Below are 12,661 nucleotides of genomic sequence, written 5' to 3'. Positions count from 1 at the left end.
TGAAAAAGTCCACAGAGGAAAGGAGTCAAAAGATTTTTTGAACTACAAAAAAACTACTTCTACTTTTATTTTAAAATGTGCATGTTTGTAAAAATGCAAATGGAAACAGAAAGTGAAGAAATGATATGCACACAAATACATAGAATAGAATAGAATAGAATCGGGCATTTATATAGCGCTTTCATATGTACTACTGTACACCCAAAGCGCTTTACAATCATATCAGGGGATCTCTCCTCAACCACCACCAGTGTGCAGCATCCACTTGGATGATGCGACGGCAGCCACAGTACAACGGCGCCAGTGCGCTCACCACATATGCCTACAGAATATATAAATACTGTTAAAAAAGACTATCACATTTCAAAGAAGGCTAGTTATGAACTCGACTAATAGTTTACAGTTTTTTACAATCACTTTGTTACTATTTTCAGAACCTTGATGTAATTTTTCACAACTCTAAACAAAACTCACAACCAATGATCAAAATGCACATTTTTCAAAACTCTAACCTTTTTCTCAATTGCTTGGATACAATACACATAAAACTTAGATCATTTGTTCATTCAACAAAAATCACCTGTTCAATATGACACAACTTAACATCAAAGTACTACTATTTCAAAAGGCAATTCACATATCACATTTCAAATGCGTGTCTATTCATTTCCTTACAATGATCTAACTATCTATTGATACAACTGCTCAAAATAATAAGTAACTGTTGCATTACTCTTAATGCATACAGTAGTTGTATGGAAACAGACAATGTTTAAATCATGAAAGTTTCAAGATAACGAGATTCATTGTCACCAATTAGCGTGGAGCATGAACCAATTAGACTACAATATCCATGGATGTAGCCTAATATTTTATCATAATGCTTCATCAGACACTGTCTATGGTCCCAAATACTGTACCACCTTTTCCGACTATTTACAGTATTGACAGTACAGCACTGTATAGATAATCACTCCTGTTTTGTTTCCTACAGTACAAGCAAGCAAGTTGAGGAACACTGCATTTGATGTTTTACAGTCCTGTCTTTTCTTTTCTATTCTATTTCATAGCTAATTATTTTTGCTTTGATTCAAATAAACCTATGTTGTGATTGTACTGTAGTGTTTTGCATCAATATATTACAAACTTTGTTCAATGATTCCACTGTGTCTGTAGTATTCTCTCTACTACTGCAGTACTTTTACAGAGATGTATTTACTGTACATGTTGTACCATAATGAAACCTGTATCACCTATTTTGTTCTACAATATTTAATGATTGTACGAACAATGACACAGTGAAACTATCGGTTGCTTGTGTGTGGGTGATCTATAGTTATGTTTCAATGGTACTGTATTTCACAGTAAATTTGTTTTTTGAACCAATGATTGTGCCAGTGCAAGATTTCTTTAAAGATGTGAATGCACAATGCAATGTTATGAACATTAGACAGCCTGTACAAGTGATAACCGTTTTGAGTTTTGTGTCTAGAGTTTTGAAAAATGACATCAAGGTTCTGAAAATAGTAGCAAAGTGATTGTAAAAAACTGTAATTTACAGTCCGTATAACGCTGTTCATATGGGTCCTTTTGAAAAAATGGGGCAGGGAGGGGGATCAAGCAAACGTAAAGTTAAAGGGACTATGTGTAGCTTTTTAGGTATTTTATTATCTAAAATCAATATTTTTTATTAATAAATATGCCCTCAATGGTGTACAAATACCTATGCCAATGATCAGACTAATCCTCGTAAACGAAGAATTTATTATCTTTATACACATGGGACGGGTAGGTCCACGGAGGCTTCCATGTAGTTCCGCCATCTTGAAAAACTATAATAGCAGAGAGGGACAAAAAGTACTAGGCCAACGCGTTTCCACAGCGCGTTTTCGTTCAGAGCCAGCATCACGTGACTGAAGCCAGCAGAAGCGGAGGAGCAGAGCAGAGAGAGGCGCTTGTCACTGCCGCGGCAAGTTTAAAAGGCTGCACTGCACGGTTATTTATACACCGTTCATTCATACATATACTGAGTCACAGGATGAGTCCTCGTCGTCGAAAAAGTCCAAAATAGACCGTAAAAGGAAACGTGACCGGAGATTACAAAAACAAGGGTTAATGTCGGGATAGCTAATGCAGGAGAAAGCTTTCAAAAGAGACCCTGAAGATGCCTGCTTTCTTCTCGACAGGTAAGTCAATGTTACGGTCTTAATTACAAGCTTTTTTTTCATTGCTTGGTTGTGTACTTTATTATATTGACAGTAGAACATTTATAGTTAAAAGTTAAACAGGCTCTTTGATGAATAGCAGCTATTGAGTAAAGTAACGTTAGAGAAGGCTCTGATGATGATGATATCTATGCACGTACTTCAAAAAATATAACGAGTAAAGGCATTACTACTAATTACCATAGTTAATGTTTTTCACAGTCAGTAATTCATACTGTAACATTCTTTTTTTCATTGTTTCAAGTTTAAGTTTGTTTTAAATAACAAACCTGTTCACCCGAAGAAAAACTCGAAGTGCTATTATAAGACATCCTGTCATAGCTTTTTGGTACATAACGGCTACCGTAGATGCAACGCGCATTTGAAAAAGTGAGGCGCTGGAGAGCATTGTTCGTTTGAATGCAAAATACAATTTCACCACTAGATGGGAGAAATTCCTACACACAGTCCCTTTAACTTAATGTGTTTATATCTGTGGATCTGTTAGATGTTCATGTAAAGCAATTGTAGTGGGATTGCCCCTTTAACAATAGTCTGCGTGGCCCCTTTAAAAATAGCGCACAGATTGCATAAAGTGGGTGGGTAGCCTACGTCAGGTAATCACGTAGCTATATAGACACAGGTGAGAGTTAGTTTCCTCATGTGTAGAATTTCTTTTATATATATACACACTAACAAAAAAAAAAATATATATATATAGCCTATATATAAAAATGTTTTCTTTTTCTTTTTTTTCTTTTTTTCTTCTTATTATTATTATATATATATATATATATATATTTTTTTTTTTTTGGCCAGTGTATGGGTGGCCGGTCCATGTGAACCGACTAAAATGAAGCCCATTGGGCTGATTCATTCACATTGATTAAAGTGTGTTTTTTTTGTGTGTTTTTTTAATCATTGATGTTGAGCTCAAGGTGTTTTTAGTAACTAACTGATAAATAAAATTGTAGTCTGTGGTTTTGTCTCTGCTCGTCCTTTTCCTGTAGTTGAAAGCCTGTTTGGGGAGGCTTGAAAATTTGGGGTCTTGAGTACGGGCCTTACTAGTGTAAGTTGATCGAGTCATACGGTCACAAGTGGCGCAGTCGGCAGTTCTGACAATGCTCATGAACATAGGCGCTCATGAACATAGGCACTCATGCTTGGCCAATAGCATCTCCTATGAATTAACTCATAGGTCCGTTCCCTGCCTTGATGGCCATGCCCATTCTGTAACTGCGTAAATACCTCATTCCATAAAACCTCTGGTAATGCCAATTGATCTACCTCCTCCCCACCATCGGGAAGTTGGAGGTGGCGGTACAGCAATCCCTCCATAACAAACAATCGACCCCATTGCCGCAAGAGCTCAAGCCCAGATTTAGACATTAACTGTCGCTCCACCTTAGATGGGTACTTATTTCTGGAAAAAAAATGCAAGAAATCCTCTCAATGTTGGATCATCTAACTGCATCTGCTGGAGCTCTTCCTTAGAACGAGATGGGAAAGCGACAATAGCATGCTGCTCTGCACCTACCAACTCACCTTCAACCTCCTGGCGGATGTCAACTGGGCAGAGTGTCTTGGGCAATGGTGTACCAAAGGACTGTGTCGGAATGCAAGAGGAATACTGCCTTGACAATGAGTCGGCATTACCTTTAACCCGACCAGGGTGATACTTGATTTCAAAATCAAAAATTGCCAACTGAGACACCCAACGCTGCTCAGCTGCACCCAGCTTGGCTGAATTCAGGTAGCTCAGTGGGTTGTTATCGGTAGACAGTACACTGATGGCCCAGGAGATAATCCCTAAACTTTTCCGCCATCGCCCATTTAAGGGCGAGGAGTTCCAGCTTCATGGAACTGTAATTCTCCATACAAGCCTAAAAAAACTTTAAAAAAAATTGTCTTGTGATAGTTAGTTCTCTTCTGTTCCTGTGTTATTCTCACTGTTGTTGTTCACAAGTTCACACTTATATGTAATTAGATGGAGTAAAGCTTTATGCGCATTTGGCTAACTAAAGGGGTGGTGGAGGGATGCTGATAAACTGTAAACGAACAGAGGCAAGTCTGCTGTATATATATCTCTTATTGTTAATTACTGAACAAAATTATAAACGCAACACTTTTGTTTTTGCCCCCATTTTTCATGAGCTGAACACAAAGATCTAAGACTTTTTCTATGTACACAAAAGGCCTATTTTTCTCAAATATTGTTCACAAATCTGTCTAAATCTGTGTTAGTGAGCACTTCTCCTTTTCTGAGATAATCCATCCACCTCACAGGTGTGGCATATCAAGATGCTGATTAGAGCGCAAACAAAACTTTAAAGATAATTCAGATGGTATGAATCTAAAGTCATGCTGCAGTTTTAGATGTGTATGTCTGATGTGTAGATATTTCAAGGCCTAAACACATACCTCAGAACAGACGTCTTGTCCTTGTGTGGGGAAATCTTAAAACAGGAAGAATCACATCATAAAACCACATGCAAATAAATAAAAAAAACTACTTGCAGGCAAAATGCTATACAAATGAAAAAAGACTAAAGACTAAAATGTGAGTTTTTTTTTTTTTTTTGGTCGGCGCCAATAGCCCCATGGTTAACGCGCCGACATAGCGCAACTGCGCCTCCGGCGACCCGAGTTTGATTCCCAGCTCGAGGTCCTTTGCCGATCCCCTTCCCCTCTCTCTCCACCCCACGCTTTCCTGTCAAAATCTCTACTGTCCTATCAAAAAAAAGACCAAAAACATAACTTGCAAAAAAAAAAAAAAAAAAAAGTGAGTTTTCACCAAGGTAATGTAATGTAATAATGTTTGATTCTAGTTTATTGCAATTATGTTTTATTATATCAACATAAAATAATATTTATAAATATGAAATTACACCTATAATAGGTGAATTATGTAAGGAATAATTGCAGACGGGCCGTTGAATTATTAAAAAAGAATGCACACCCGGGATTTCAATAATTCAATGGGCTGGAGTCAATTATTCTGCTTATATACGGTTACCACACCTCAAAACATCGTTCAGAGAGAGACTCCTGGAGAGCGGGAGAAAGAATATGTGCTTTCCGTACATAATTTCACTAGTTCACATTTAGGCTACATACAATTAGAGGGGGTAAAGTTTAATGCGTATTTGGCGTGCTGCCCGGGTGCTGTTTGGCCCGAACCCAGAGCCGTGGGAGAACGATGAGAGGCCGGTGGCGTGATTACCGTTGAGCAGGACGCGCTGCAGTCAAAGACGCACCGGTCTCGTATCTCTCACGGAGGAGCGGGAATTTTCTTAGCAATGTTATGCTGCGTTCCAGGCAGGTTTTTGAGCACGTAAATCACAACTTCAAACCACGACTCACGACTTTGTAGCGTTCCAGGCCAGTCACGCCAAACTACCTGAGCGCAAGGAATTGTGGTAGCTAGATGTAAACAAACCAGCATGGAGGACCTAACAGGGCTTATGCGCATTTGTAATAATTTCTGTCGCCAAAGGTGCTTACTCCTTGTTTATTTATTATTATTATTATTATATTATTATTAATTTGACTGCAACGTTATATTGTCCTAAAGTGTATTCTCACCGTGTACCGCCTGCAGAAACACTGCATCCGTAGGGGCTGCCATTGTTGTTTTGTATGGTTTCGCGGGCTATGTGACGTCAGAGCTCGTAACTGGGAGTACATCGATCTAGTACGAGTTCACGGGTGGGAAGTCATGGGTTTGACTGCCGTTCCAGTGCACTTTCACGGGTATAAGGTTGGAAAAACACGGGTTACAGATGGCCTGGAACGCACCATTAAAACGCACATCAACTGATCACTTGTTTAGCGTTCATGTAAACACTACATTCAGATTCACCAACCGGAATGAATTCAGTTAGATTGAAACAAAAGGTGTGCATGTAAACAATGAATGGCGACCGCAGAAAGCAAAAGCCGAATCCTGGATATTTTGGACAATCTCGACAGCCGGACATGTCCGGGAAAAAGAGGATGGCAACCCCTACTACTCAGCTTTCTCCACAGAACAAGAGCCTGCTAGCTTAGCTTCCAAAAAAAGATGGCTGACACTATGTGTACATTCTCTGAGTGAGATCCCACCCTCTATGGGCGGGTTGAACACATGCGGGACAGCCCCTACTACTGGCTGTAGTCTTTAGCCTCTGGCCAAAAAATCCTCAGATGACGCAAAATGAAGATTTTTGCATCATCGGAGGATTTTTTCCAGACAAAAAATACCTAAATCTCTCGTCTCAGGGGGATATGAGGGTAGAAAGCTGTTGTGGCAAAAACAATAACTAACAAAACAGCATCAGGCATAAGAGACATCAGGATTCAAATTGTCCTTAAAAGATATTTATTTCTTGCAAGAAATGTTCCCAGTCTACCCACAGTCCAGCTGCAGGCAGAGTGAGACCCAGAGCAGAGGTTGACCAGCTACTTTATAGTGTTCTATTCAAAGGCTATCTCTTACAGCCCCCACTAAACAAAATAACAAAAGGGACCCCCCCTTGAACCCTCCCCAGCCCGGGGGTCTTCTCACCTCTGAAATCTCACACACACCTTCCAGCTGTATCAGCATCATAAAAGAAACTCAAAATACATCCAAAGAACGCATGGCATTCACTTGCTAAATCATTGAAAATAAAATACAAAGAAAAGATCATTTTTTTCCACAACAATTCCTCCTCTTTATCATTCTCTGATAAACAATTTGGTTTCATTAACATTAGGTTTGGTCATAACAACTTACTTTTTTTTTTTTTTTTTTTTTTTTTTTTTCAAAAAAAAAAAAAAACGATTGTTTCTAATTCTGCATCAAACCCATAAATGATAAGAGTTGTTTCAAGTCTTTACATCACAGTTACCTTTCATATCTGATTTTCATATACCTGATCACTCTACTTGAACCTTGAAAGAAATAATAAAAATAAAAATAAAATAAAATTTAGCAGCAAGCAAGTAAACATTTTATCTGAAGCCGGGCTAAATGGATAAGCACTGCTACCGCATTCCCGATAAATCGGACCCTCAGTCACTCCAGTATAACTTAAAGTATAGTAAGAATAAAGGATATTATAATACCGAAAAAACATAAATGATTATAATTTCAACTTCTGTTACTCGTACGATCTGCATAATTTTGTTCACCCTTAGGATAGACCGTACCCATTGATAAGAAAATTATCAGAATAACACATACAATCATAACACTATGTATTCAGCCTTTTTCAATTAATCACAATATTTTGTCAGGAAATGGTTTTACTTCTAAAGCTATATTTAATTAAAATCTATTTAATAAAATCTAACCAGAAAAGTTTTATAATTTGATCATTCGTTGTTTGAAATTATCCCTGACTTTTCCATTACATACCGTCTTTTTTCTTATCACCATACTTCACATTAATTAATAGATCTTCTACCTGAAAACACATTTTTCTTTGCACAAGTCAAATTATTAGATTTATATCAATACTAAGCCCTAATTTGATTCAATCAAATAAAATCACAAAACTTTTCTTCAACCATTAATTGGTCAACATTTTCTCCAGATATGTTGATCATCTCGTTGCCCCATGGATGTTCCGTTTTCACCAATATGACACTTTGCATGCCGTAGAGAGGATTTTCCACCGTAGGCAGGGGAGATATGTTTCTAGCACATATCATTGATCCCCCCCACTTTATTCTTTGCGTTGGCGTGTGGGGTTGCTGACGTTGGTTTTGTAGTTTAAGGTGAGATGCTTGGACTCAGGTCTAACACTCTTCAATCATTTTCAAATCCTTACAAGATTTTCCCTTAGATCACGATCGCACCCCCACTGGAATGAGTCATTTACTGTCTGCTGTCACCTGTGAAAGCAGACCTTAAGTGATTTTGTTAGTGACCGCTTGTCTTGTCGTCCCTTTTGGTTGTGACCTGTGGAATTTTCAACCTGAAACATATCATCTGATAATTTCTTGCTCATTGAATAGCACTCAGGGTCCTTTTCCCCTGAAAAAAACACTCAACCCACATTGCTCATGTTAACAAAACAATACAGAATCAGTTCTGTTAGATTCAATCCATCCTGACATCCTGCAAAATTAACATTTTAAGTTAAGCGCTGCGCAAGGTTAGGCACTGTTTCTTTCTGCCACAATAATAGCCCAGGCTAGGATGTTTAGCCGTAGCCATTATTTTATTGGGCACATTCTGCCCTGATTTTGTCGGCTGTCATGCCGTGGCCTTTGTTGCCACATCTGCCCTGGCGTTTCCTGTTGAAACAATCTTTGTTATTTGCACACTTACAGACAGATTCATGTCTCAATTCTCTTAACTTACAACTTACAATTCTCTTGCTTTTATCAGACGCTTTTATCCAAAGCGACCCACATTTCAAGGTACACATTTACATTCTTATTAGTTCTTGCTTTCCCTCGGAAATCAAACCCATGATCTTGGCGTTACAGGTGCCAAACTCTAATGTTTGAGCTAAAGGAAAACTGCAATATTTGTTCATATTTATTTGGTAACATTTGTTTGGATAAAGTTTGCTAACCCAAACGTTGTCCTTCAGCCAAATTTCCCATCTTTCTCTGCCTCTGAAATAAAAATATTACTTAAAGCCACAATTTCATCTTCTTATCAAATTGTTTTTTAAGGCAACGGCCCCTAGTCTCACAGCGTTTCTTGATTTTCAGGCCTATTGTTTGGTCTCTTAATCAACTGTCATCTACGAACATTCTCCAGGTCATCAATTGGTCAGGTCAGGTCGTGTACACTTCGTCAACGTCAGTCGAATAACAATCTCCCCTTTTTACAATACATAACTGTTAAGGGCTCTCTGGATAATCTGATATTTACTTAGCCTACTGTACGTGTTTGTTGCTGTCAAATTTATAACTTTTTTCTCAACACATGACTGACGGCTATCTACGACTTCACAATTCTAATTTACACATCAATACTTAAACCTGTCCAGAAAGTAAATCAAATTTACTGTACATCATAAATTACCAAAGTAATATCTAACAGACAGAGCTCGATGATCAATCAACTTAAAGCTCATCCTATGTTCTGTGTTGCCTTCTCATCAGATTGACTCACAATCCTCAGCTTATTTTCAAATTTGTCATTTGCCTTAACCCATCTATAATGCTAAAACACTCTTTCCAGAGGTTAATGACAAATTTATACACACTATTCAGACAGAATAGTTGTCCTAAACTAACACATACTGTACAAACATGAATTAACACTCACACTCATCCCTGACTATGAACTGCTCATATTTCTTATTCATATCTTTTCTCTAAAAAGATTTAAATTTTAAATGACATTTTAACCTTACATTTTCCTGTATTTTTTATCTAATGTTTTTATGGCCTCTTAACCAGTTTCAAAGCATGTCTGTTCATTATTCATCTGATTTTAGAAAAGTCAGCTGGATTGTTTTGGTGCATAATTATTACTTTGCTTCAGCTTTCTTTGGCTGACTGATAACAGAAGAACAGACAGAGTACCATCCCAAGCAGTCTCTTTCTCTCTCACTATAAGCAAATAATCTTTTCAACAGCCTCCTAGGACTGTAACTAAAATAATCATAGTCATATTCAATCGTTCTATGATCTTTTCTAAGGTTATCTTTAGTTTAAATACTCAATTTACCTAACCTTTGTTTTCCAGAAAATTCTCTTGAGTCATCTTTAGCCACCACCATGTCTTATAGTGGTCCTTTGTCATGTCTAAATGATCTACAGGAGTCAGAACTGACACATTAGTTCAGCATCGACACAAATCTCTGTGTTTTCCTTGCCCATCAGGCAACTAACATTACAACTTTTTTTTTTTTTTTTAAACTGTCTCTACAACAGATAACCATTAGTTCAATGGTCTCTGCTGGCTCCTGAATGCCCATTCAGATCAGCTCTTAACCTATAATTGTCTTTTCTTCAGGGTGTTGTCCCCTGGCATAGTTGCAGACACTTGTCAGAAAAACAAGCCATTCAATCAACGCGGTTTCTGGTGAGTGGTATATAGAGGAACTCACATTTTCTGGGTCAGACGGCCGTAACTTCTTACAGCTCATCTCGCCTCTCAATGATTTGCTGATGCTGCTGGCCTCACAGTCACCGCTCAACTCTAATACCTTTCTCACATAAAAACACCTCCATCAGGAGATGCCCAGTGTTTGTGGCGTGAATTCCCCTGTCTTAGGTTGCCCTTTTGGCCAGAGGGTCTTACCCGTCTCTGGGGTAAACACTTCGTACACACGTGGTTACCGCTCTTTACCATCACAGAATCTGTGACCGTTTTCTTCAACATAATCTGTTGTTTTCTGGAGCTTAGGAAAAGGCGCATTCAAGAGTCATCAGAGCCATTCGGACCTAATAGTGTTCACAGGGAGACAAGTTAATAACAACAGTATTTAATCACTTAAATTCATTAATCATCTTAAAGGTAGCAACCTAGCTGCTTAGATTATAGTCAGTGAATTTAGATCACAACCGTACATTCAGTGTACTGTTACTTCTGTAGCCGGAGCCATCGGCCCTGTTTTATGGTGGAAGCTAAAATGAGAGCTAAAAGTCTCTGGTCCTAAAATAAACAAGTCCTAAACAGTATTATTTTAAAGACTTCTTTAAAGTCATTCAGTTTTACTTCTAGAACATTTAGTACAAATTGCCCTTTGAATGGCAACGATTTCCTTTAACATCTCTGTGTCTATGATTTTCAACTGAAACACTGTGCTTTACACAGGCTCAGACAACAGCTTTCAGCTGATATTGAATGAGAGAGAGAGACTCTTGAGGCATCAGGACTGGTACACTGCATTCTCATAAACTTTTAACTTCAGACTTTATCTACCATCTTTTTCAACTGTAGCCCATCTTAAGGCATCTTTTCCATAAATTACATGTATTGTAATTTAGACATTACAAATATCCACTCAGAATGAGTCTCTGTTGCACTGAAACTGTGGCAGTTTCAGTCACAGCACATGCCAGATTCAGATAAGCAAACCTGATTTGGCCAAATCACAATCTTATCTTTTAAAATCAACATTAACAAGCCTTTGTTTAATCAAATGCCTTTTACACATTTTACATTTAGCAACTGTTAATCCTGTAACACTGCTTCTGTTTATTTTATCTTAAAGAAATAATAAGAATTATTCTAGTTCTTAATAACGTTGAAAATTTCATTTCAATTTTAGTTGTCAGGTTTTCAACTGCCATAATTTAATACCTGACTTCAATGTTTTCTCTAGGAGTTTATCAATCTGCTTCTATGATTCAACTTTTGAGGCTGCGCTCTCTGCTTGTGATAATTTTTTTGATTATCATTATAAATCATTCATTAGATTTGTCTCTCCATACCATCTAAAACCTTATCAAAGCGTTTCATTCAAAACACAATCATCCTTTTAGTGACCGGTACTTTTAAAATATTTTGCAACTCATTTAGTCTTATCCGTAATTTTACGTCAACCGGTACTTTTTATAGTTCTTTCCTTTCAAAAGGAATTCCTTACACTTAAATCTTTCAATCTTCTTACAACTTTCAAAAGTTCCAACTATCAACTTTATTTCTCCCTCATTTACTTTTACAGTCATACAGTGCGCATACAGTCACTGAATGACCCCGCTGACCGCAATAAAACACTCTCTGTTATTCTGCCTTTTATCTTTCTAACAGCTTCACCCTATTTTGCACTTCTGAAACATTGTGTTGTATTCAGGAAATGCAAACAGAGCCATTGATAAGCAGTTCTCTGTCTTTTCTTTTACAGTCCCAGTTGCAAATTCAATTTCAATAGCTGAAACAATCTTCATCATATTAACATTGATCTACTTTCTAACCCATATTAACACAGACTTTTCTCTAAATTTGTGTCATTTTGGCACTTTCTTTGTTTGGAGCCAGTTAAGTTATTGTTTATCTTTCCAATCACAATCAAACTTTTACAAAACATCATCTGCAAATCTCTGCAGCTGCTTACAGCATTTGCTCTCTTTTATCTCACTATTTATCAGGACTGTTCAGTTACCACCCTAGACTGAATGTCTGGCCTATCCTAATTCAGTCAGCATAACAGTCTATTGCATTGCAAATTGCATAGACGAATCATTCGTGTGCTAATCCCATCAGTCTGAGTGATACTGGGACTCGAAGAGCCATTAAAGACAAAAGGTGTGTCTTGGGGCTACTGGCTCGAGCCATTAACGACAATAGGGTGAATTATAATAGAGAAAACAGCCTGGCAGAAACTGTTGATACCATTATCCTAACCTAACCTTAAAATGCTAACTTACTCAACTTTTACTGTTATACTGTATGTTGCAAACTAAATTAAACATTTAATAAATTTGTAATCCAACAATACAGTATTAAAACTTCAACGTGTCATTAATTTCATCAACACTGGTTTTAAAAGCTTATTCTTCTATCAAATGGTTAGTTTGCA

Source organism: Rutilus rutilus (assembly GCF_951802725.1).
Source record: "Rutilus rutilus genome assembly, chromosome: 6".
Lineage (NCBI taxonomy): Eukaryota > Metazoa > Chordata > Actinopteri > Cypriniformes > Leuciscidae > Rutilus > Rutilus rutilus.
Note: the sequence above shows the minus strand (reverse complement) of the source record.